The 24,073-nt window shown below is 37.1% G+C and overlaps 1 protein-coding gene and 1 long non-coding RNA gene across 2 annotated transcripts in view; one reads left to right on the top strand and one right to left on the bottom strand.

Annotated features, from left to right (window-relative positions):
- The window catches only part of LOC114243305 (tRNA dimethylallyltransferase), a 281,859-nt gene that overhangs the window by 48,327 nt on the left and 209,459 nt on the right, over window positions 1–24,073 (bottom strand). The window lies entirely within an intron of this gene.
- On the top strand, window positions 15,367–17,485 carry LOC149502093 (uncharacterized). The gene is made up of 2 exons (XR_016323815.1): window positions 15,367–16,673; window positions 17,191–17,485. It is a non-coding gene; the product is annotated as an uncharacterized LOC149502093 (long non-coding RNA).

The raw sequence follows: 24,073 nt of genomic DNA, 5'->3' as shown, positions 1-24,073 counted from the left end.
ATCAAAATAGTATTTATCACTAAATATAACGATAACTATGATATGAGATATTCGATAAATAACAACAAATGGGAACACAAATAATTAAAGATAATTTTAGAGAAATCGTCAGATAATTCTAATAATTAGTTCCCGATACCATGAACCTAGCAATTAGTTCCGTGTTTTTTTCTATCGACAAAATATATTAGCTTTTATTATATATCGGGTTAAAGATATTCTTTATTCTCAAAAGAATTACATAAATTCACTTAAATGAGAACATTAAAATAGTTATAATTAATTTAGATCGTGCAGTACATGAAAATAATTTATAGTAACAACATGCGGTGCTATGACAATTATTTAACAAAAACTATAAAGATTATTTTCTTAAAATGTATAAACAGGGTAGATTACCACAGAGCGAGGTAAGTACAACGATCGCCTCAACCTCAACGCCTCATATATACTAGCAAAATATATTACTTAAGACTAGGGTATTTTAAACATTGATCGATGATTTTAAATTACCAATTCAAACCACACACTATACAAATTCTTAAATCATTTAACTACCGAATGTTGCATTTTATTTTGACACAGAATTCTCACTTTATTTTATAATGTATTGAAAGTCGCCCGAATAAAAAAAAAATACGTCCATATGTCTTTTCTGGCGGATATCCATAGACAATCCCCGCTTTTATCTCTGGCGTTGAGTTCGAAAACTTAAATCCTCGCGGTTTAGGCGCTTTCGAGTTTTTTTTTCCTTTTCACGAAAGAGCCCTGTGGCTCCGTCGTCCTCAGTTTAGCTGTGAAGCAGATTCTTGAGTGTGGTTTTGCGTTCAAAATAATCAATCCTTTGTGATATTCACGATCTATTGATATAATTTGTGTTTTTTGTTCATGTATTTGCCATTGTATGCTGTGTGATACTACCAAGGAATTTACGTGAGCACCTATAGCATACTTTACTTACCTATAGGTACAAATTCTATCAAGAATTCTGCAATTTTGCTTCAGTTGAGCAGACAAGCTCACAGATAATCTGGTGTTAAGTGGCTGTCTGTGTCTACAGACATTAAAGTGACCGTTATCCACTTTTAGATATGAGGTCAAGTCTTTGAGTCAAAGTCTTCATGGGAGAAATAGACAAAATAGTGGTACATACCAAAGGCAAGCTAAAAACTGTGGTATGTGACCAGTATCGAACCCGCCACCTATTGATTGAGAGGCACGATTGATGACGGAGGCCTGCGAATGAAATCATCATCATCATTCTCCTGCCCTTCTACCAGTCACCTGGGGTCGGCGCAACATGTTTTCTCCTTCCATACTCCTCTATCATATAGCATTTCTTCGCTCACTCTCCTCTGACACATATCGTCTTTCACGCAATCCATCCATTTTTTCTTATTACGAATGAAATGTAAGAATAAAATATTCTAAAAATAAATGATTCTTAGATAATTTTGAATACGCTAGATTATCTGTTTAAGATAAAAAAGAATCAAGCCAAATTATGAAATTTAAAATATATATACCTACATACATATGTACATATATCGTAAAATTAGCAATTTTAATCATGGATAATTAAAGGCCTCTTCGTGGCTTGTAAATGGGTTTATTATAGGCGCAGTTTTGAATCTCTATAATTTAGGTACATATTATATGTAACCCGGTTTTTTATATTAGATACTTTCGACAATTTTATTCAGACCCCAAATCTATGGAGGGGCAATACCGAAAAACAGAATTTAGGTTGTGTCGTGGAACTCCAGTGGCTAACCGAATTTAGATTGTGTCGTGGAACTCCAGTGGCTAACCAATCAAAGTTGAACCGTGAGCTTCGTGTCTTAACCTTAATGCAATGCTAGGTTGTAAGGAAACCTGCTCAATACTAGAGACAGGCTATTAATAGGGCCCGACTATCTCGGAATGTACTGGGTATTTTTAGTTATATTAGAGACAAATTTAAAGCTACTTTTACGGTTTAACCTCGCCTTTATTAGGTATGTTACTTCCGATGTTTCGAATACAGTTTTTGTAGTCGCCTACGACTAAGGTCTTTTTTGTTGATATTTGAACACTGTGTTAACTGTAATTAAAGGTGATTATCCCTTAATTCAGCTCTAGAAGCGATACCATCTCCTCGATTACCTAAAGCCCTAAACACGTCATTACGGATCCTCCCGATCCATTAACGGTGCTTTTAGGTACCGCAAGCACCGGTCACCGTCCTCGTCGAACCCGTCGCCGCTCGACGAGTGAATTAACCCATAGACACAGCCCACTGAGTTTCTCGCCGGATCTTCTCAGTGGGTCGCGTTTCCGATCCGGTGGTAGATTCTGCGAAGCACTGCTCTTGCTAGGGCCAGTGTTACCAACACACCAGGTTTGAGCCCCGTGAGCTCACCTACACGTCTAGAAGAAGCTGAAATAGCCTGTCAAGGCTATCAGCATAGGTGGGGAAAAAAAGATTACCTGAGTCTTCCCAAATTGTTCCCATCCTCGTACTATCGAAATCGTATCTACATTAAAATACCATTTAGATTCTCCCATGTTTTACGGGAAGCAATCGCTTCATCACATCAGAAATGTTTTAAGTTTTTTTACCACGTAATCAGTGCCTTCGAGCTTACAGCATTGACAGATCACCGATTTATACCAAACTCATAAATGCCAAATGCAATCGACTATAACACAAAACGACTCCAATCGCAAAATTACTTCGCGGCAGAATTAGGCAAGTTTGTTTACGGGTGACCCGCTAAATTGGCTAGTTATATAAACAGTATAACTTTATCAAATTAATAATGCGTTCAATTATTTTGTTGCATTTTTTTTTTAAAACAAAACCTATATAACGATGTGTTCCTTATCTAACCTTCGCAAATTTTAATTGATAGATGTTTACTTGAAACATGTTGATTTGCGGTTAATTTCCGATGTTTTGGGCTTTTAGTTATTCGTTAATTTGATAAAACCGTTAATCCATAATATGTTTCCCTTTGAACGTAATCTAAATAAATATAACTCAGGGTTTTTTTGACATGTTTTTTTGTTAGGTATGTGTGTTTTTCTGTCACTAAATTCTAAACGTAATTTTCATTGACACTTAGACATTCGGTTATCTTGAAATTTTACGCACGCGTCAAGGACCGATGACAAAACAATAACTTTATATTTTCGGTCGGTTACAGAGTTTAATAGAACGGCTTAATGTGTACGGCGCCCGATTGCGATTATTTCGCTGCCGAAAGCAGATACGCTTTTCTAAATACTTATTTTAAGAAGCATTCACGAACGACTTATTATCGAATGACGTCGTGTAAGAAAAATTATAGCACTCCGCTTCATCCATTTTGAACTGAATTGACAAAAAAAAGCTCCTTAATTGCATCAAGAATAAACTCTTTAAAGAACAGACGACGATTTGAAATCTCTAGAGCTTTGAAGCACATGCATCAGCGAAAATTACTAATGTTTTTAAAAATAACAAAGCCACTATGAATCAAAACATTTAGGTTAGCCACGGCAACTTGTTAAAAGGCTTTATATTCATAATATCTAAAGCCAAACACGATCCGAGAAAAAAAAAACATAAGCAACAGGTGTAAGGTCGTCAACCCCGCTTACATCATGTCGGAAAAAATGGCGGCAAAAATATTACGTTCAAGTTTAGTGAGTCTCGGTCTGTGGATTTCATTAGTTTTTTGGCTCGTTCATTGAGTGGCAAGAAGTTGGTTTACAATTAAAATTACTTAGCTCTTTATGGGTAGAGTTTTATGTTGAATGGCCGCGGTCGAGGGCACTTTTACGTGCGCATGTTTTTTTTTTCTTTCGAGAAACAATTTAGATTATGATATTATTTTTGTGAGGCACGACACAGTAAGTACGCGTAGTAAGCGGTAAATGCTTCCTAAATTTCGGGCTTAGATAATAAACAAGGAATCTTCAAAGCGGCCGCTCATTAACATTATTAACATTATAAAGCGTCGGCAATCGACAATCCCATACGTACTACGTATAGAATAACATTCTGTTGTGGTGGCAAAACTGAACCACCTAGTCCCTTACTAACGTTATATTCATTGAGTAACAGGTATAATATCGATATCAACATTATCGAGCGATTAGTCTGCGGTTTTTAACGAGGGTTAATTCGTAAAGGCGTATCCTGGTAATACCGGGTGAAAGGGGAGGGTAAATGTCGGAATGCGACGGAACTTCTAAACTAGAATTGACACCTAACGATTAAAACTCAAATAGTCTCCTAATTTAGTTTCGAACGGACCACGATAGCTAAGTTCAAAACCTAACAGCCGCCATTATTGGCTTTACTTTATACCTTACCAATAATTTTAAAATATAAAATCTGATAGGAAGAATAAGGTAGGAAAATAATATATAATATATTATTACCAACTATATACTGATATCGATTTTGCAAATTAACGAGTGGGATAAACAGATTCATTTATCTGGAAACTTTGAACATTCCATTTGTGTTTAAGGTGTTGCCTTTGTTAGTGAAGAGGTATTATATAGTCGATATATATTTTTTATTTTATTCCTACTCATGCTGATAGCCTTGAGAGGCTATATCAGCGTTACCCTAGCGGTGAGTTCTCGGGGCTCAAACCGGGAGTGTTGCTAACACTGGCCCTAGCAAGAGCAGTGCTTCGCAGAATCTACCACCGGATCGGAAAGGCAACACACTGAGAGGATCGGGCGAGAAACTCTGTAGGCTGTGTCTGTGGGTTAATTTACTCGCCGAACCCTTCTTCGCAAGCAACGGGAGTCCATATTGAGAGTTGCCACTAATAGGCTCACGTACGCTGGACTATTCAGGAAAAACAAATGCGTCTACTTTAAAATTTGCGAACCCAGCTTTAATCATTACGAATGTAAATTTAGACTTAGTGATTTCGACAGTCGACTGGGGTCCGAGTCCGTGAACCGCGTCAGCACGTTGATTTACAGCGCAACCCGTTGTCACCTCTGTCATATTTTATGGCAAGTTTCTGTGTCAATGTTGTGCAGAGTTTAAATACATTGTTATCCGTTCGAAATTCTAACTACGATTTTCTCTGGTCAACTATTTTTAACGAAGAATCCAGACTTTTTGGCGGGAACGCGAGGAGTGAAGTGGTGCGATTTGTTTTATTTTGTCTATTTAGCGTTTCTTCAGGTTTAAATGTGTATTAACTGTTTAATATAAATATGTGAAAGTGCACAAATGTGGGAAAATGAAACAAAGCCGCTGGACGTAACTTCTCGGGATCCTCCAAAAAGTCCACTGAAAAAATCTCAGTAAATGACCACCATTTTATTGAGGTTATATTTCATCCCATATCATCTCATTACATTTAATGTCATCCCAGTTGATTAATGTCTCAAATTAATCATTTTCATTTCATTTCATTTCACTCCATATTATCATTTTTCATAAAATGTAATTTGAAATAAGACATGACTTAAAGATTTTAGTTACCAGGTCATAAAATCTCTTAAAAAACGACACAGTGCCGTATCTTATGATTGAGCGCCCTAAGCCCTCTAACTGAATGGAAAACTTAAGCTTTGAATTACAAAATGAAATCCTGTATTGTTTTGTTGTAATAAATGAAAACACTAAAGTCTGGTATTTTCATCGGTTAATCTTACAACTAATGAGGTTTGTTACCTAAGTTTTTTTTTTTTAACGTCATGGTCATAAAGGTGATAGGGCTTGCGCCAACCATCCGAACTAGCCACCTGGGCCATCGTCCTTTTGGCACTGGAGCACATACGCCCATACTCCGACAGGGAATCGAACCAGGACACTGTGGTGCAAATGCCAGAGTCACAAACAGACAAACAATCGATCTAAATAGGTCACTAACAACTGGGTATTCGAAAGTGCGAAAAGGCCGTCCGGTAGAAAAAATAAAACATAAAGTTGTTCATTTCTTCATCCACAGAAATATAAGGAGACTTAATAAAAAACCAATTAATATACTGTAAGGTATCAGACTCACGACCTATGTGTGTAAGCGAAACACATATTATCTTCCAATGACTATATTACTAAGTTCAATGTGCCGCGGAAAATACAAAAAAATAATCGCACTCAACCCAACGACCACTCTATGGTTTTATTGTTTTAAAATGTATACAGCGCGACAACAGAAAGTACTTGGTATTTCGTTTATGTTTTGTACCCTTGAAATTAAATAAACCTTATTCGTTTCCGATTCATTGTATCTTCTATCTACCACACGGCGGAGCCATTCGAACGTATTACAGAAAAGGAAATGCAAAATTGAATTTAATTATCTCTTCGTGTGACGTCATACGGAATTAAGCTGAACTTTAAAAAGAATGTGTAAGCATTGAAATTACCAACTTAACGGTTCCCCGTTGATAACTTTCGCTGTTCTAAAAACCGTGCTAAAAATATAATTAATTCGTTGTTAATATGTGTGAAAAAAACCCAGGTATTTCGCACATAAATAGCCGTATATTTATAAAAGTCGTTGCGATAATAGTATCATCCAAAAAGCGCATAAAGGCACCACCACGCAAGCAGACATTAACGAAGAATTTCCTGTAGATGTAGGGACACCGTGATTTATACGTTTTATTGGATAAAATTTAAAGGAATTCACAAACAATACCGTCTTTACCGCAGATCATGAGTCGAACGAAACTAGGGAAAGGAGTAGAGAAAGCTAGGAGGAAAAATAACAGAAGACTCCTATGGACGTAGCTGGATGAAAATAAAGAATTGCATACATATATACACTAGTATGCCCGTCAAGTCCTTCCTGCTTTGCTGGCCGACCTTTGATTTGATTTTGATCTAATCGCTACAAACTTCACAGGATCACCCGCTAGGCCAATCTGGAGATTTCTTGAAAATATCCTTGGAATTGGTCCAGCCGTTTCCCAGTCTACCAGGACATACGTACATACGAACGGTAGACAGTGGCTTGGCTCTGCCTCTGGCATTACCAAAGTCTATGGGCGACAGCAGTAACAACTAACCGTCAGGTGGCCCAAATGCTCGTTTGTGTACTTATTAATGTTATTACGGCATATAAATAATAATGAGCCTTTTTATTTCTGTTTACACAATCTTAGGTGGATTAAATATTACATTAAACAACAAATATGACTTTTTCTAGGAAGTTAGCTTAAATTATGTTACTAATATAGGTAAGTGTATTAAAATAGTTATAAACGAACAAGAATTCCCGGTTTGGGTAACGGCCTCCTCCAAAGATGCCCATTTTTGTCTGTCTTGTGCTATGAAGTGCCAGTTTATGCTAGCTGATCTTTTCAGATCGTCTTCCCAGCGGGCTAAGAGTCTCCCCTTTTTTCTCTTGGACGGCATATAATAAAACATTTAATATCCTCTGGACTATCTACGGCATTAAATCTCAATCGTCACAATTGGTCACGCGCAACAAATTTCACCATTGATCGTTACTTCAATCAACGCGAAATACGGCAAGTTGTCACAGACTGTTACTAGCCGTGCCTCTGGCACTATTGTTGTTTATAAGCAGCGATAAGACTTTTTGTCGGGAACGCGAGGAATGAAGTTGTATGATTTGTTTTATTTTGTCTATTTAGTGTTTCTTGAGGTTTAAATGTGTAAAAACGGTGGTTTATTAACTGTTTAGTATCTGTGAAAGTGCACAAATGAAACAGCCGCTGAACGTAATTTCTCAGGATTCTACAATAAGTCCATTGAAAAAATCTCAGTAAACGACCACCATTTAACTGAGATTATATTTCATCCCATATCATCTCATCTCATTTCATTTAATTTCATGTCAATCGATAAAGTGTTCTTTGTTTTTTATTATTATGCATAAGCTGTAAATCATTAAAACGGCGAATTATAAAAAATCTTATTACTTGACGCTGGCTAATGCACAAACCGTGCCGGAGCCAAAAAATAAAGAAGCAGAAGAAGAAGCAGTGATATCTTCCCACTGAGACTAAGTACTCTGTAGAAAAAATATGCAAATTACATATATTTAGAAGGCGTATTCTCCGGAAACAAAAAATATTATGGTCACATCGGACCGGCTGCAGTGAAGTTCGCCGAGCACGGTATCACATTGACTTATTAAGAGCCAACGCGACCACCAATTAATGTGAGAACTGCCGAGAGCTCTGAACCCTCGCTGTCTTGAAGGTCACCGCTATCTTCACGCTATATCTTCTGTAGGGCATCCGCTCGAATTGTATAATTCTCGATAAGAGCGGCTGAAAATATATGCATTTCAAAGGCTTCATCTGCTCGACGTAAGTTATCACGCAGGTGGATTTATTTAATTCGGTAAAAACGTAGGCCGCGGATCGAAAATTCCTTCTTTTATTTATTGAAAGTCGGTTAAAAATTTGATCTATTACGAGTGGTACACAAAATAAATATCTTTCAATATTATTATTGCCTCCTTCAGGAAGAAACACCTAGCGATATAGCAAGACCTATCATAGAATATGTATGGTCGTATGTAATATATTTAATGTTGCGAACGTACCGGAATTTTAACATTACGTACTCATTCTTTTCTTTTTTAAGAATTACATTTTCTCACGTACGAAATGCACGATGCAGAGATATTTGTTTAAAAAAATCATTAAACATTTATTAAATTGTATAATTATGGGCGTTTTGTGGGACCCCTTTTTTTTCCTACCTATTCTGGTAGCCTTGAGAGGCTATTTCAGCTTCACCCTAACATGTAGGTGAGCTCACGGGGCTCAAACCGGAGTGTTTCTAACACTGGCCCTAGCAAGAGCAGTGCTTCGCAGAATCTACCACCGGATCGGAAACGCGACCCACTGAGAAGATCCGGCGAAAAACTCAGTGGGCTGTGTCTATGGGTTAAAAGGATCCGCTGTTACATGCTATTGACACTTCGACCATATATGTTGAGGTAGCTAACGTCATTCCCGTTGCGAGATCTAATGCCATCTGTAACTGCGCTAATCTATAGCTATCAAAAATGCTTCTACTCCTAATATCTCGATTGATGCAAGTCTTTGTATAATTATCGAATTACACGATGAAATAATTTCAAAATCACGAGTCTGCATCTCTCCTTTTAGCAGTAGCACACTGCTGTGTTGAAGTCGTCAAGTACAAAATTATCATAGTATTTGAAACTCTCAGTCGTTCCAAATAAAATCGAAATTTAAATTAGCCAAAAATCTAAATTCTCGTTGCTCCCATAAAAACCTCGTATCGAAGTCAACGACTTCAAAACATTAATACGTTTTAGTAATAAAATATATTTGAAAACTAAAACACATTCATTTTATAATATATTATTATCATCTCATTTAATTCAATGACTATTAGCGTCAATGCTTAGTGCTTGAGTTGTTAAATGCTTACATTACTAACTTTGTGTTACAGTGCAGTTGCAAACAGTTGTCTCACTGAAAAGTTTCCAACGTAATCATGAAATTTAAACCGCTTCAATAACGACTATCGCAAATAAACTTTTGTCCATTCTGTTAATTACTGTGACGACATTTTTAAAAACCAACCAATTATAAATACACTAAAATGAGCACTCGTTAACGCGCTTAGAGGAAGAAACGAAAAAATATTCACTCTAACCATTATATAGGTATTTACAGTAAACAAGACAGAAACAATAAAATGAGAAGTGACTTTGTTTAATAATACCTTTAAATGAGGAAGTGGAAGACTCTACGAGATAGTGAAATTTGTGTCTGTATTTATAGACAGTCAGATTCCAGAGGATAATGATAATGAAACGAAAACAACAACAAATTACAAAATCGCTGGAAAATTGATGACTTGGAGATGTGATGCTGGAGACGACTGCTAAAAATTCGATCGAGATCGATCCCCCATGCGCTAGATTGACCTCATCACCAGCACTACGACAGCCACGACTACTCTGCCAAGAGTATCAAGAGGAAGACCATGATTTGTCGGTATATCCAATAAAAAACGGTGCACGTACAACTTGGTGCACGTGAATGAAGTGAAACTTCTTTTTCGATGCGTAGTGTTATGGTTTTCTTCGTTTTTAATCCTTAAAGCATATATCTCTTGTAATAGGGAATGCTGTTTATACGAGATGCGACATCTTCAACATTTATATTATATATATTTTAAATATAGAATTATGTGGTGTCGTGGGACACCAGGTAGGAACGAAGTTCCTTCGGCTAATGTAGAATCGACACAATTTGCAAAAAAAAAATCGTGCTCAATTTTATGTTGGTTTTCTTGATTTTTCTCTTAAATTTTGCTGATTAGTTTTTATTTAAGTACAGGAAAATATTTAGGAAATTCAGTATTTTAGGAAATAATAAATTACGTAAAATAAAAATAAAATCGTAATTCAAATTATCAATTAAAATAACAAAATATGTCTTTGACGGCGTTAACGATATTTATGTTATATAGCACGTGCAATAGGAGTGACTCACACAAGCCAGGTGCGCCGGCCGTATCGTTCCACTCGTAAACAACAGCTGCAACAGAGTGACTCATAAGCCCGCTGCGCCGGCTAGTATAAAAAGGCGGAACGTGCCTTGAAATGAACATTCGTTCGACTGCGTTTGCCCGGTGCACTTACTATATCGTTGTTACGTTGTGTGATTCAGTGACTGTTGTACGTACTGGTTAAAGTTGGACAAGTGTTAAAGTGAATTGTCAAGTTAACATATTGTTGATTAAATCAGAAACCAAAGGTGACTTCGTTTTACTTGGTGTTCAACAAGATAATATCTACCCTCAAGCTTACATCTTTTTATTTTTGTTTGACAACATAAAATTACATAGAAATAGAAATAATTACAAAATAGAGAGAGAAGGGATGAGAGAACGAAAAGAAAGAGGGAGAAAGAGAAAGGTATTATACACTACTCGCTTGTGTATACGACTGTCGCGCCTGCGCACGTCTCATTTAACGGTTTTATTCCACGCACTTTTTTCTACACACTTTTTTCCACGGATTTTTTTCTTACGGTTTTACTATCACATTTTTTTCAGTTTGGTCGCACAGCAAAATCCCTATCCCCTCCAAGCCTGCCGTAAGGAACTTCGTTCCAAAAATAAAAATATCTTATTTTTTAATATTTCATTAAAATATTGGACGCTATTCGTTGCTAACGCTCACGCTGGCCTGTATATAACAGGTATATTACGGGCATGCGTTCGAGTACCGCGCATTCGCTCTCGCTCTGTCTCTTTCTAATATGGTAGCGTTAAATGTTTAACACAACCTTGTTGGAAGTCGCATTAGAAGTTTCACTTCAAAAGTAGGTATACCCAAACATTTCGCTCAACAATAAGTTGTAGTACTGTAAACAATGAACTATGCATAGGCAGTGGTCAAGCCGGCTCCCATAAGAGTGCGTACGCGGTGGAATGTATACACGCGCACGTTACCGACATTTTTATTTGTTTCATGCCCATTCATACACCAAATTCCACAAGCAGCTTTTTAATGGCATATTTAAGTAAATAAACACATAATTTGTATGTATTTATGTCTGTTTATACTTTAGATGTATGTATGAGTATCGTTGCTATTTGAGAAAGTAATAGGTCGGGTTCGCATTTGAATAAACGTTTCAAGAGTACTGAATGCTTAATTGATGAAATCCTTTATCACCAGGAGGGAAGTTGGGCAGATGAGGTAATGAGCATGTCGAGTATCTCGTATCTTTTTCGTATTATAAAATAAGATGCCTCCGTAATAGGGCAACAGAAGACGTTTCAAGTTCATGACGTCAAAGCTTAAATTCCCTACCCACAGCCTATTTTGAAAAGTGACTAAGCGTCCCATCAAAATCTCTACCAAAACCCTTGACTCTAAAGTCTCAGAGTTTATTCAATCACCAAACAACTTGTATTCTATTAACCTTCTATATCTTTGAAGTCATCGTGACCTGAAGTATAATTATCGGGTGATGCGAAAGTGCCGGTGTTCAAATCCCGCAGGCAGGTACCAATCTTTCTAATGAAATACGTACTTAACGAATGTTCATGAAATACTTCCGCAGTGAAGGAATAACATCGTGGAATAAAAACCCGAACAAAATTATAATTTGCGTAATTACTGGTAGGGGGTCGTGTCATCCCGCATTGGTGGGTACCACCACCCCGCCAATTTCTGCCGTGAAGCAGTAATGCGTTTCGATTTAAATGGTCGTGCAGTTGTTCTACTATACTAAAACATAGACTTCATTACTTAAGATAGGTGGCATTGACGTGTTTAAGGTCCGGTGACTACTTAAGACGAGGTGGCTGTAGAAATAGACAAGATATCTTCCGTCCGTGGATTTCTGGAATTATCATCAATGTTTAATCTTATTTTATTCAACTTAATGCACATAAGTACAATGGCGGACTTAATGCCTGAGGCATTCTCTACCAGTCAACCAAGGGTGGTGTAGAGAATCCTGTGGTAGGTGCATAATTTAATGTGAAACAACCAAACTACATTATACAATATATAAACACATACACGGTATATATATATATATATATATATATATATAATCACACAAACAACGTACACAATTTTATATCATGATAATAACATAAAATTTACACATATATCCATATATAATCTCTCTCACATATTCACATACATATTCATATACACACTTAGACACAACTTAAAAATATAACAAAGAAATAGAACCACATATACATATATATATATAGTACAAGAAAATAGTATATTGCACAGAACACACATTGCAAGTCAAATTGTTAAGTTTTTAAGTTTCTCCAGAAAAAGTTGGCGTACCTTTATTTTGAAAGTTAGGCGATCAGTGATCATCCTAACATTAAGAGGAAGTGAATTCCAAAGTTGAACAGATTGAACTACGAAAGACGAACGGACCAAACTAGAGTTGTGCGTGGGACAGTGAAGGAGTAAATTATTAGAGGAACGCAAGTCCTTATCGTGCGAAGAATGTAAATATTTAAAGTACTGAGTCAGATAGGAGGGAGGAGTTGGGCATGTTAGTATAGGATGAAGCGCAGTAAGAGCATGTAGATTGCGGCGCTCGCGTATAGGAAGAAAATTTATTTCGGAGCGGTAAGTAGACACGTGGTCATACTTGCGAAGATTAAAAATGAAACGAATGCAGTTGTTGAGAAGGCGGTCGAGTTTTTTCAAAAGGTCTGCATTCAGGTCAAGATAGCATACATCTCCATAGTCAATTATGGGCAGGATTAAAGCTTGAACAAGCATCAACTTTATCTTGAAAGGGAGAAAGTTCTTGAAGCGATAAAGGGCACGCAGAGATCCAGTAACCTTCCGACTAACATTCAACACCTGTACCGCCCAATCAAGTCTAGAATCCATATACAGTCCAAGGTTTTTGACTGATGGGCTCAAAGGTATAATTGCTCCATTATAAGTTACGGGTGGGAGTGAGCTAAAATCTAATCGTCCCAACAAACGGGGACTACCAATAATAATCGCCTGACATTTGGTTGGATTGACCGTCAAACCAAACCTACCAGACCAATCGCATATAGCCTCTAGATCCCCATTCACTCTGCGAACCGCTTCAGACACACAGTCCACAGTAGCCTGCGAGTACAGCTGTAGGTCGTCAGCGTACAGGTGATACGAACACTGAAGGGACTGAGTTATGAGATTGATAAAGAGAGAGAAAAGCAAAGGGGAGAGAATTCCGCCTTGAGGGACACCAGTATCTAGATCACGCCATGAAGACGAAGACTCATCAATGCGGACCGATTGCTGGCGCCCTCGAAGATATGATGTAAACCATTTCAGCACCTCAGGCGAAATCATAAGATAGGACAGGATAGATAAAAGGATTTCGTGACTGACGGTATTAAAGGCATTAGAGAAGTCGACCAAAGCCAACAATGTGACTTTAGTATCCTCCATTCCAGCCCTAACATCGCCTGTAACTTTGAGGAGAGCGGAGATGGTGCTGTGGCCCGGTCTGAAGCCAGACTGTAGAGAGTTTATTAAACCATTCTTATGAACAAACTGGGACAGTTGGTTATGTACACAGGCCTCCAACACCTTGGACAGAAAAGGAAGAATCGATATGGGACGGAAATGAGTAGGAAGAGTCGGATTAGAGACTTTGGGTAAGGGAATCACAAATGCTTTGCGCCACTGTACAGGAAAAGTACCAGAGGACAAAGATGAATTGATTAAATGTTGTAACGATGGAAGAAGACAATCGAGAATCAGCACTATCATCTGGCGGCTCACTCCGTCGTGACCCACAGCATTGGATCTTATAGAGAGGATTATCTTTTTGATCTCACCCATAGATACCGTGGAAAATTTAAAGGGGTCGATATTTGGAGGGGTTAGTCCTTCCAGAAACTCCACAGTACGGCGCGTAGACTGGTGATCCAACGGGATACTTGTAGTAAAGTGCACATTGATATCATCCAGTCCAATTGCCGACTGAAAGCTGTATTGACGTTGTTTGCCAATACCTAGAGTTCCGAGGAACTTCCAGATATTAGCAACTGAAGAAGACGATATATTATGTAGAAAGTAGCGGCGTTTAGCATTTCGTATCACCTGGTTACACCGGTTTCTCGCAATTTTATAAGAAGCCCAACTGTCATCGCATCGGTCCCTCCGGAATTTACGAAAAGCTCTATCTCTACGCCGCATACACATACGCACACCTCTCGTTATCCATGGAGCTGGAGGACGCTTCATCTTCACCTTCCTAACAGGCGCATGGATATCATACAAGTTAAGGATAGTTTCATTAAAAATACGCACTTTATCATCTACAGAAGGTGTAGCCATGAAATCATCCCATTTTAATTCTGACGCATCCTTTTGCAACTGATCTAAATTCAAGCGTTTGAAACTACGTATGCTCATAAGCCTAGGTTGGGACTTCGGAGGACTTAAGGAGTAAGAGAGGAAAATGAGGTCATGATGAGAGAAGCCAGGTGCGGGATATTGACCATGAGATGATACAAGGGTGGGAGAGGAAGTAAGAATTAGATCAAGCCAGGTGTCATTCCCATCACTGTTCCAATGAGTGGCTTGTAGAGGCAGGACTTGAAGATTAGCAGATTCGACGATAACCAAGAGTTTACAGGATCGAGGTGAATGAACTGCAAGGTCGGTGTTGAAATCACCCATAATGACGTGATGTGAATATTTTGAGCCTAAGGATTCCAGAATTGGTTCGAGACTGGAGAAGTAATCTACAGTGGGAGGACAATAAACAACACCCAGCACTAATTTAACTCCCTTAACGGAAACTTCCAAAAAAAGAAACTCAGCAGAGGTTGAACAGTTTGGTGGAGAACAGTCGAGGATTTTATAAGAAAAAACACTGCGAAGATAGATAGCAACGCCGCCGCCTCTCCTATCAACACGATCATTCCGAATCAAATCGAAACCAGGAAGAGGATAACTAGTGGAAAGAAGATGAGGCTTTAGCCAGCTCTCGGATATCAGCACAGCATGAACGTCAGTATTATCAAAACTTTCCAGAATTTCACTATAATGACTGGGCACACTTTGCGCATTAATGTGACATAAATTTAGTAGGCCCGAATTTTTGCTAAAACATCGTCGTACACAGTCACCAAGAGTACCAGTTACTGAACAAAAACTATCCTCATTTAACGAAGAAACAGGAGAAAGAGATTCATTGGCAGAAAGATAAAGGTCGTCACATGAATTACTCATAAATTAATCAATGCAATACAAATACAATGCACAATTTAAATATATATACTATTATCCTATATAGAAAACAAATTTTATAAAAGTTATTGATAACTTAAAGCAAATGCAATGAGTTCAAAAACAAAAAACAAAAAGCTGATTTCTCTGCACCACCCGCCAGCCAATACACACCGTATACATAATAAAAATAACAGTAAAAATAACAATACAGATTATTTTCAGCACACAAAATCAAAAGAAAAAAATTATAACAAACTAGAACAACAATGATATGTACAAAATAAAGCAAGAAAATATTAGAATTAAAAAACAAAAGAAAACTTAGAACTTTGAGTAAAATGGAATGCAAATTAAGTTACATTAATATTTACTCTGTGATTCACTAAGCCGCATCAATGTCAATTTGACAGACTAGGTGTCAGACGCCAATCTGACGACATGATCTGACGTCAGTGCTTAGCTATGCATTATTACAAAAATGATGTTGTTATTAAAAATAGTAGTTTATATATAATATTAATAACAATAACAATAATGATGATTATAAATTAAAACACTAAGTACACAACCAATGCACCGCAAATCAGTGATTACATTAATTATTACTTTGCATATGATTGAAAACTAAAAACAAACTGTATGGTGGGTAAGGCAAAAATCGAAGGAAGAAGCAATAAAAATAATAATTACAAATTAAAATAAAATTGAAAAATGCAATTTAAATTTCGATCGTTACGAAATAATGGCATTACAATAACTGACCAACACATTAAAAAAATAACAATGTATGTAGGTACAGTGGGATAGACACTTTCACACATACTATAACAAATACACTAATGCTTTCGAAGCCTTGTGGTTGTGCTCTTTGTTTTCACTGTATCGCTCACAATGCTTTTAGCTGCCGAAGGTTCTTTTATAATTTTGGGGTATCTGGAAATTAGGTGATTCAAGTCGTCCATCGTAGTAAGTTTCTGCCTACTTCCATCGGGTAACTTGATTATGATTTTAGCATCTTGAGTCCAGCAAGCATGCATTCCAAAATGCTGCCGACCTTTGCTAAAAACCATCTGCCTGGTTTTGGTCAAAAACTCCTTGACTGAGATGGGTGAACCTTTTAATTTAGATTTAGCCCTCCACACACCTATCTTGGTATCTAAACTGGAAAACCTTACCAGGATTGGACGATGATGATCTTTATTTTGTGAGCCGATCCTATGACATACATTTATATCTGAAGCAGAAATACCTTTCAGTTCCAACTGCTTATGTGTAATATCTAGAACAATTTTATTACAGTCTTCTTTTTCTACTTCTGGAATGCCCATAAAGATGATAGCTTTTCTTCTGTGTCTGGTCTCAATAATATCTACCATTTGGGAACATTCATTGATTTGTTGCCGGAGAAGATGAAGCATTGAGAAAACTAGCTCTCTGAATGTCCTAAATTCTTCAGAAATTTTTGAAATAGTTTCCTTTGCAGGGGCAGTATTGTTGAGTTGTGCTTCAAGGTCAGCCATTCTTCTTGAGAAACATTCTTCGAGAGTAGCTTGTGCTGCTTCTATTGTAGCCAGCTGTGACATGTTGCTTAATCATTCAATTCCAACCTCACAACTTATGAGTGTGCAGACACTGGCAGGTAGCTAATTATTAAAACTTAGCTTCCATAAAAACTGTCACAAACATTTGTGTGGTCTTCTTATGTTTAGTTTTAAAGAATTGTTAAAAAAAAATGTCAAAAATATTATTAAATTGAATAAAATTCACTTTTCGACTTGTATTCTTTTCCACACCTACCCGCGAAAAAAAAATCTTCTATGGGTGTCTTTCAAAATATATATGAAAATATCTCTTAAAACCAAATTGAGACTTGTCCGAACTCTGGTGTCCTCAATCCTTCTCTATGGTGCTGATACGTAGACTCTGAAATCAGCTGATCGCCACCGCATTGATGCCTTCGAGATTCAGTGCTGGAGGAAGATTCTACGAATCTCATGGACAGCGTATCGGATTAACATATACATATTAAGACAGCTCAATATCCAAACCAGGCCCTTTACCATCTGCTTCAAGATGATATTTGAGTTCTTCGGCCACATTGCCAGAAAGAGTGATGACAATCTTGAAAGATTTATGGTAATTAGCATAATTGCGGACAAAAGATCTTGTGACCGCAATCCAAAGCGATGGTCCGACCAAATCCGCACCACTCTGGATACCACAGTCTACAATGCCATACACATCGCCGAGAACAGAGAAAGATGGTGAAACATCATTCAGAGAAACATAATTTGAAATGGTCACGACCCTCAGACATGAGGAATGCGACTCAAGGAGGAGAAGGGTGTCTTAAAATGCTACTAAGGGATTTACCGGAGAATGGGCAGCAAGATTCCCTGAGTGTGATACCGAGGTACTGGGATCGTTAATCAATATTTACTGGTATGGCGTATTGAAGGCCCACATGGGCAGTTACCAAGGAGGCAGACTTCCTTCAGGCAGTCATGCATTGCGGCTTGAAGCATGGCACACAACTGAGACTTTGATGCGATGAGGTTGTGATGTGTACGGGCCCCGGTAATCAATTAACACCAAGCGGTCTGCGAACTCCTTTACTCGCCTAAGCAATAAATAAAAATAAACAAATTTTGCACAAAGTAAAATTAAACCCACTTAAGAAGACTGAAACCACAACAGTAACAACGAAACGTAGAGCAAATAAAATATTTTCAAACATAACTTTATTTGTATTGCGTAAATACAAATCTCCGGGGAAAACATTTCTCGAGTAATTACTTCCAATTTCGCCGTCTGAAAACTTTGTAAAGGCACAATCCGCATTGAGTAATTACGAGTTAAAAGAGTTCCCGGGAAAGCCGATCAATAGCTCTATATAATTTTGTCAGATAAAAATTCTGTATCTTTCGGTATTTTTTATGGGCCTTCAATAAATAACTCCAAAGCCAAATACGGATAATTGTTAGAAAACAAAATCAAATAACATTCGATTTAAATAATAAAACACCCTAATTGGAAATTGCTTGGCTTAAATCTGGGTGTTTAAGAGTTTGGCCATATTTGCATATACATAAATATATTCAAAACATTATATTTTATGTCAATACAACTTGATACTACGACCTTTTCGATCTTAAGGGGACAGATGTATTCATTGTACAAATAGAAAGAATAGGTTGAGGGGATGTGTTCGGATCAAAAATTTGCGGAAAGCTTTGTCAACACTCATCATAAATTTTCAGATTTCCAGTCGCTCATTACAGTTATGAAGTCACCAAATCCACGGAAAGAACCAAATCGTGTCATCATCGGTCATGAAATGCGAATAAAAAATACATTCAAAAACAAAGAAGGCTTTAGTCATGGAATTGATCGTGCAGTGAATATTCACAGTGAAAGGACGCGTAATGTACAGGTGTTTACGAGATTTCCAAAATGCTTTAAATTCTTTTAGGCGGTCGTTACTTATTACGTAATTCTTGTAATCCAGGCCACATAGGTATGTTTGGATCAAGAATGTTTTCAAGTGGTAGTTTTTTTATTCAGTCTTTGTTGAGAGGATCAAAATCATCATCATCATCATTAGCCAATAGCAGTCCACTACTGGACATAGCCCTCTCCACACACACCACTTAGCACGATCCTCAGCTACACCCTAATCTACACAAATTATAACTGTGAAGGAGTTTTGATGAGCTTGGCTCTGTCCCTGGTATTGATGAAATCCATGAGCGCCGGTAACAGACCACCTGGGGGACCATATGCTCGTCTGCCTACAAGGGCAAAAATCAATAATAAGGAAACAATGAATATGAATAATCCATTTTCTACTACGGTACGATTACATAAGAGTGTACAACGCACAAAAGAGTAATTATCCTTTTTAGGCCGCGATAATCATAGAGCACATACACATGTGAACGTCCACTAACATAATGGATATTTAGATTGACTCGGCTAAAGACTAGATCACATGGTTATTCTGATATTAAGCATCTATCGGAAGATCAAAAAATACTAAATTGTAAATACCGTCACCATCCGGCTATGGAATGAGCTCCCCTCCACGGTGTTTCCCGAGCGCTATGACATGTCCTTCTTCAAACGAGGCTTGTGGAGAGTATTAAGCGGTAGGCAGCGGCTTGGTTCTGTCCCTGGCATTGCTGTAGTCCATGGGCGACGGTAACCACTCGCCATCAGGTGGGCCGTATGCTCGTCTGCCTACAAGGGCAATAAAAAAAATTTCCACTGAAACATTAAAGTCTTTAGTCAGCAATGCGTGAATCGAGGCAGAAATATGTAGATGACTGTGTCGTTTTAAAATGTGCGAAACAACAAAAACCAATTACAATTACACGAGTTAATCTTTTTCGACCGTTTTTAAAGGAAAAAAATAAAATAATAATTTTTCATACACGTGGTTATGGTACATAAACACCACAGCCACAAGCCGACCGGGCATAATTAGATTATTTCGTATAATTCAATGATAAATAAAACATTGTGAACATTTATTTTAATTGATCAACTGATTAGGGGAAATGTTTTTTTTTTCTTTATTTCACCAAGAAAACAAGTTTACGGAATTAGGAATTAGCAGGGAATAAACAATTCAATACAGTAAACATTGGTAGCATGATGAGAAGCGCAAGGCAAACTATATAAGATACAGATCTATCTCTCAAATCAAAAAATAGATTACCTTAATTATTTCTAACTAGCGAACCCGGCGAACTTTGTTCCGCCACGCAGTTTGTTTTAAACACGTCAACTTCAAAATTCTACTTTATTTGACCATAGAATATATTACGTTTAGCTGTCAGTTGCGTTTTGTTATTTCAAATCAGTTGCGTTTTGTTATACCACGTTTTATTTCACGTCCACGGGAATGTGATAAAAAGTATCCTATGTCCTTCTCCTGGTTCTAAGCTACCTCTTCACCAATTTTCAGCCAAATCAGTTCAGCCATTCTTGAGTTATAAATAGTGTAACTAACACGACTTTCTTTTATATATTTCCTACCTATTAGCTACGCCCTAACGGGTAGGTGAGCTCACGGACTCAACCTGAAAGAAATTGTTATCACTAGCCCTAGCAAGAGCAGCGCTTCGCAGAATCTACCACCGGATCGGAATCGCATCCCCCTTAGAAGATTCGACGAGAAACTTAGTGGACTTATTTTTTCTTTTATAGATCTAGCATTATAAATATAGGACGAAAGACCTTTATTCTTAATGTTTATATGTAAAAGATGTCGTTTTGGAAAATATAAAACTCTTTGTAATTAAATTTACCGTTACAGAAAATTCTTAGTTTTCTATAATTTGAACATCGTTCCACATACTGGAGTAGCACCCTCATAATTTTACCTCGATTTAAAATGCAATCGAACCTCAACACAATATTATAGTTCGAATTACAGATTAAAAACTTTATTTTTATTTATTTATTTATTTATGTACACACAGAAAACAAGACACAGTACAGAGTAATAGGAAAATTATGTACAAAGGCACTGCTTATTTCTTTGAGAAATCTCTTCCAGCAGACCTGCGAGAGGATAAAGAGAATAATAATAATAAGTGATGAGTGTGTGTAGAACAAATAACACAACTAAAATAACAAATACAACATGAGAATTATAGCACATACTTTATCTTAGTTCACGATGCAGTAGGAACATTTAAACTCACAAATTTTATTAGCCCAAAACGGTAATTAACTGACCATCAGAATTCAGAACCATCTAACTACCTAATCTTACCTAATCTAGCAAAGGATATAAATTTTAGACTGATTAATGCTAGATCTTCAAATGATCTTAATAGTTTCGGTGGAAAATATTCATTAAAAACCTTAAATTACAACAACAGTTATTATTAGAATCTTTAATTCGCACTTCACAACAATATTTGCAAATAGGCTAGGTACTTTAGTTTTGTGTCGACAACATTAACGCATTTTGTGCGATTAAAAAAAGTTGTGAAATCCGGGTAAGCATTGTTATGGTACAATAGGTTAGAAGATATGTAACTTAGTCATATTTATAATATGAATATTATTGCGTAGGTTTTTATTTGGTCTCTTGCTGACCGGATCCAGTGGATTTCGTAGCATAAATGCAGCCATCCACCTCCAAACTTCAGACGCAAAACCCATCCTTCAAAACCGAGGACAGTGGTGTCTACTGGCGTGGGCTTACAATACTATATGCCACTGATAAAGAACAATTGAATTCGCAGTATGTTGGTACAATACTCCGAGAACACTTCTGTCCATTCTTCGGTCAATACTTTGGAACAAATGGAGCTATTACATATACCGTCGAATAGTCACTATACAGACTCGACTACCTACAAACTTTTTAGTTATCGAAGAAAAAGCACTAATTTGATCGTCTAGAACATTGCCCACTTAGTTTCATGTCAGTAGTAGATTCACTGTAGCACTACCCTTACTAGGATTAGTGTAAGCAAATTCGCCAGGCAGAGCCCCGTGAGCTCGCCTACATGTTATATGAACCTAGTATAATCCCTCGAGGTTACTAGGATAGTTAGGAAAAAAGAGGTTCCTCAGAAATCCTACCTCAGAAAGCCCAAATCGTTGACAAACTCCATTAGAAGACCACGCAAGACAATGCCGTATTCAATTTACTAGTTAAAACCTTCCTGAACCGGAAAAGTCATTATCTACGTTATTATAGTGTAAGAAAAACGTATTTTCCATAATCGGGCTTACTCGAGTACACGGCCGTTCAAACAACAAAAACGTACTTATAAATACATATATATAAAAAAAAAACTATTAACAAGTTCATTGAACTTGACGAAAAAAACTTGAGGCGAAACTTCAAAATGGCCTATCGTATAACGCTGATAATGAGGATACGAGAAAAAAATGTATCAATTTTGTATGAGGCGAGCGGTTCTATTGTTGACAGTTAAGTGTTGCATGTGTTCAGTGTAATTTTAATTAATACTAGACGTCGTTTCTCAAAGCGGGTGGTGAGGTTCGCGTTGTGTTATTTCTGGACTTCAACTGAAAGGCCGCACGGGTGGCTGCCACCGTCTAATCCATTTCTGCCTCAAAGAATTAACGCGTTCCAATTGACAGATGACATTATTATAATACGTAGAACTTTCACCTCATATTTCAAGGTTGGCGGGTAATTTTGCCATGTCTATGGGATGGTAGCCATTTAATTCAAACAGCCCTGAGACACCTAGACGAGATGCACGTGACTAGGAGATGTATGGAAATGGTAGTGCCAAATAGAGAGGAAAGAGGTCGACCGAAGAAGACATGGATGGAGTGTGTGAATGACGATGTAATAGAAAGAGGAGTGAGTGATGAGATGACGATTGATAGAAGAGAATGGAATAGAAAAAATCGCTGTGACGAACCCACCTAATGGGATAAAGTAGAGACAAAGAAGAAGAAACGCTGTGACACCTGTCCATCCAATGACGACATAACAGTCATTAAGTTACATAATCAATGTCAACAACAATCCATCGAGATTTCATTGGTGTCACCTTAAAATGGACTATAAAGAGGGTAAAAAGATTTATCTACCTTTAACAGCCTACATCCTAAGTCCAGACGTGAACTTGGCACCTCCAACTCCGCTGAAATATGCTGAACCCGTTAAATAAAAGTATTTATAGTGATATTAATATTAATTTCAATATTATTAAATATGATTATTTATTAAGCTTCGTATGGCAGTTAAACGCAGTCCCACGTGGACAGTCGCTTCTAAGCGGGAGATGATTAATCATTTATCATTCTGTCACCTGAATGTTGACATCTCAACGTTAAATGCATTACTCAAACGATCGTAGCCATGAATTGAAATATATTTCTTAATCGGGATTTTACAAATGAAATCAAATAAAATTTTTATTTTTATTTTTATTCATAATAAATGAAAGTACATACTTGTTGAACGTCAAAAAGAACTACCGCCAATTCACAAAATCTAGCCTCCGTCTTGAGAAGAACTGGCAAGAAACTCAGCGGTCATGTCTTTTTTTTAAATATGTATGTAATAAATAGTTTTTTATTCCTTAAAATTAGATTTTTTTTAAATATTCATTTTTACAATGAGTATTATGACGTAACAATTATTGCAATAGTGAAATGCCCGGAGCGAGCAACTCATTCCCACTTTGGGCAATCTTCTAGATCATCATTCACTTTATAGTAAGCTTTATTGAACAGTTCTTTTATAATTTTCTAAAACCTATGTACCTATATGTAGGTTCTGAACATCTTGTGTGATTTTGTTGTACAGGCGCACAAACAAAGTGTGACCACTTGTGATTTGACGTCCATACTTGCGCTTA

This window comes from Bombyx mandarina, chromosome 11 (genome assembly GCF_030267445.1).
Source record: "Bombyx mandarina strain Sakado chromosome 11, ASM3026744v2".
Lineage (NCBI taxonomy): Eukaryota > Metazoa > Arthropoda > Insecta > Lepidoptera > Bombycidae > Bombyx > Bombyx mandarina.
The sequence above is the reverse complement of the archived record's forward strand: the minus strand, read 5'-3'. Positions and strand labels throughout refer to the sequence as shown.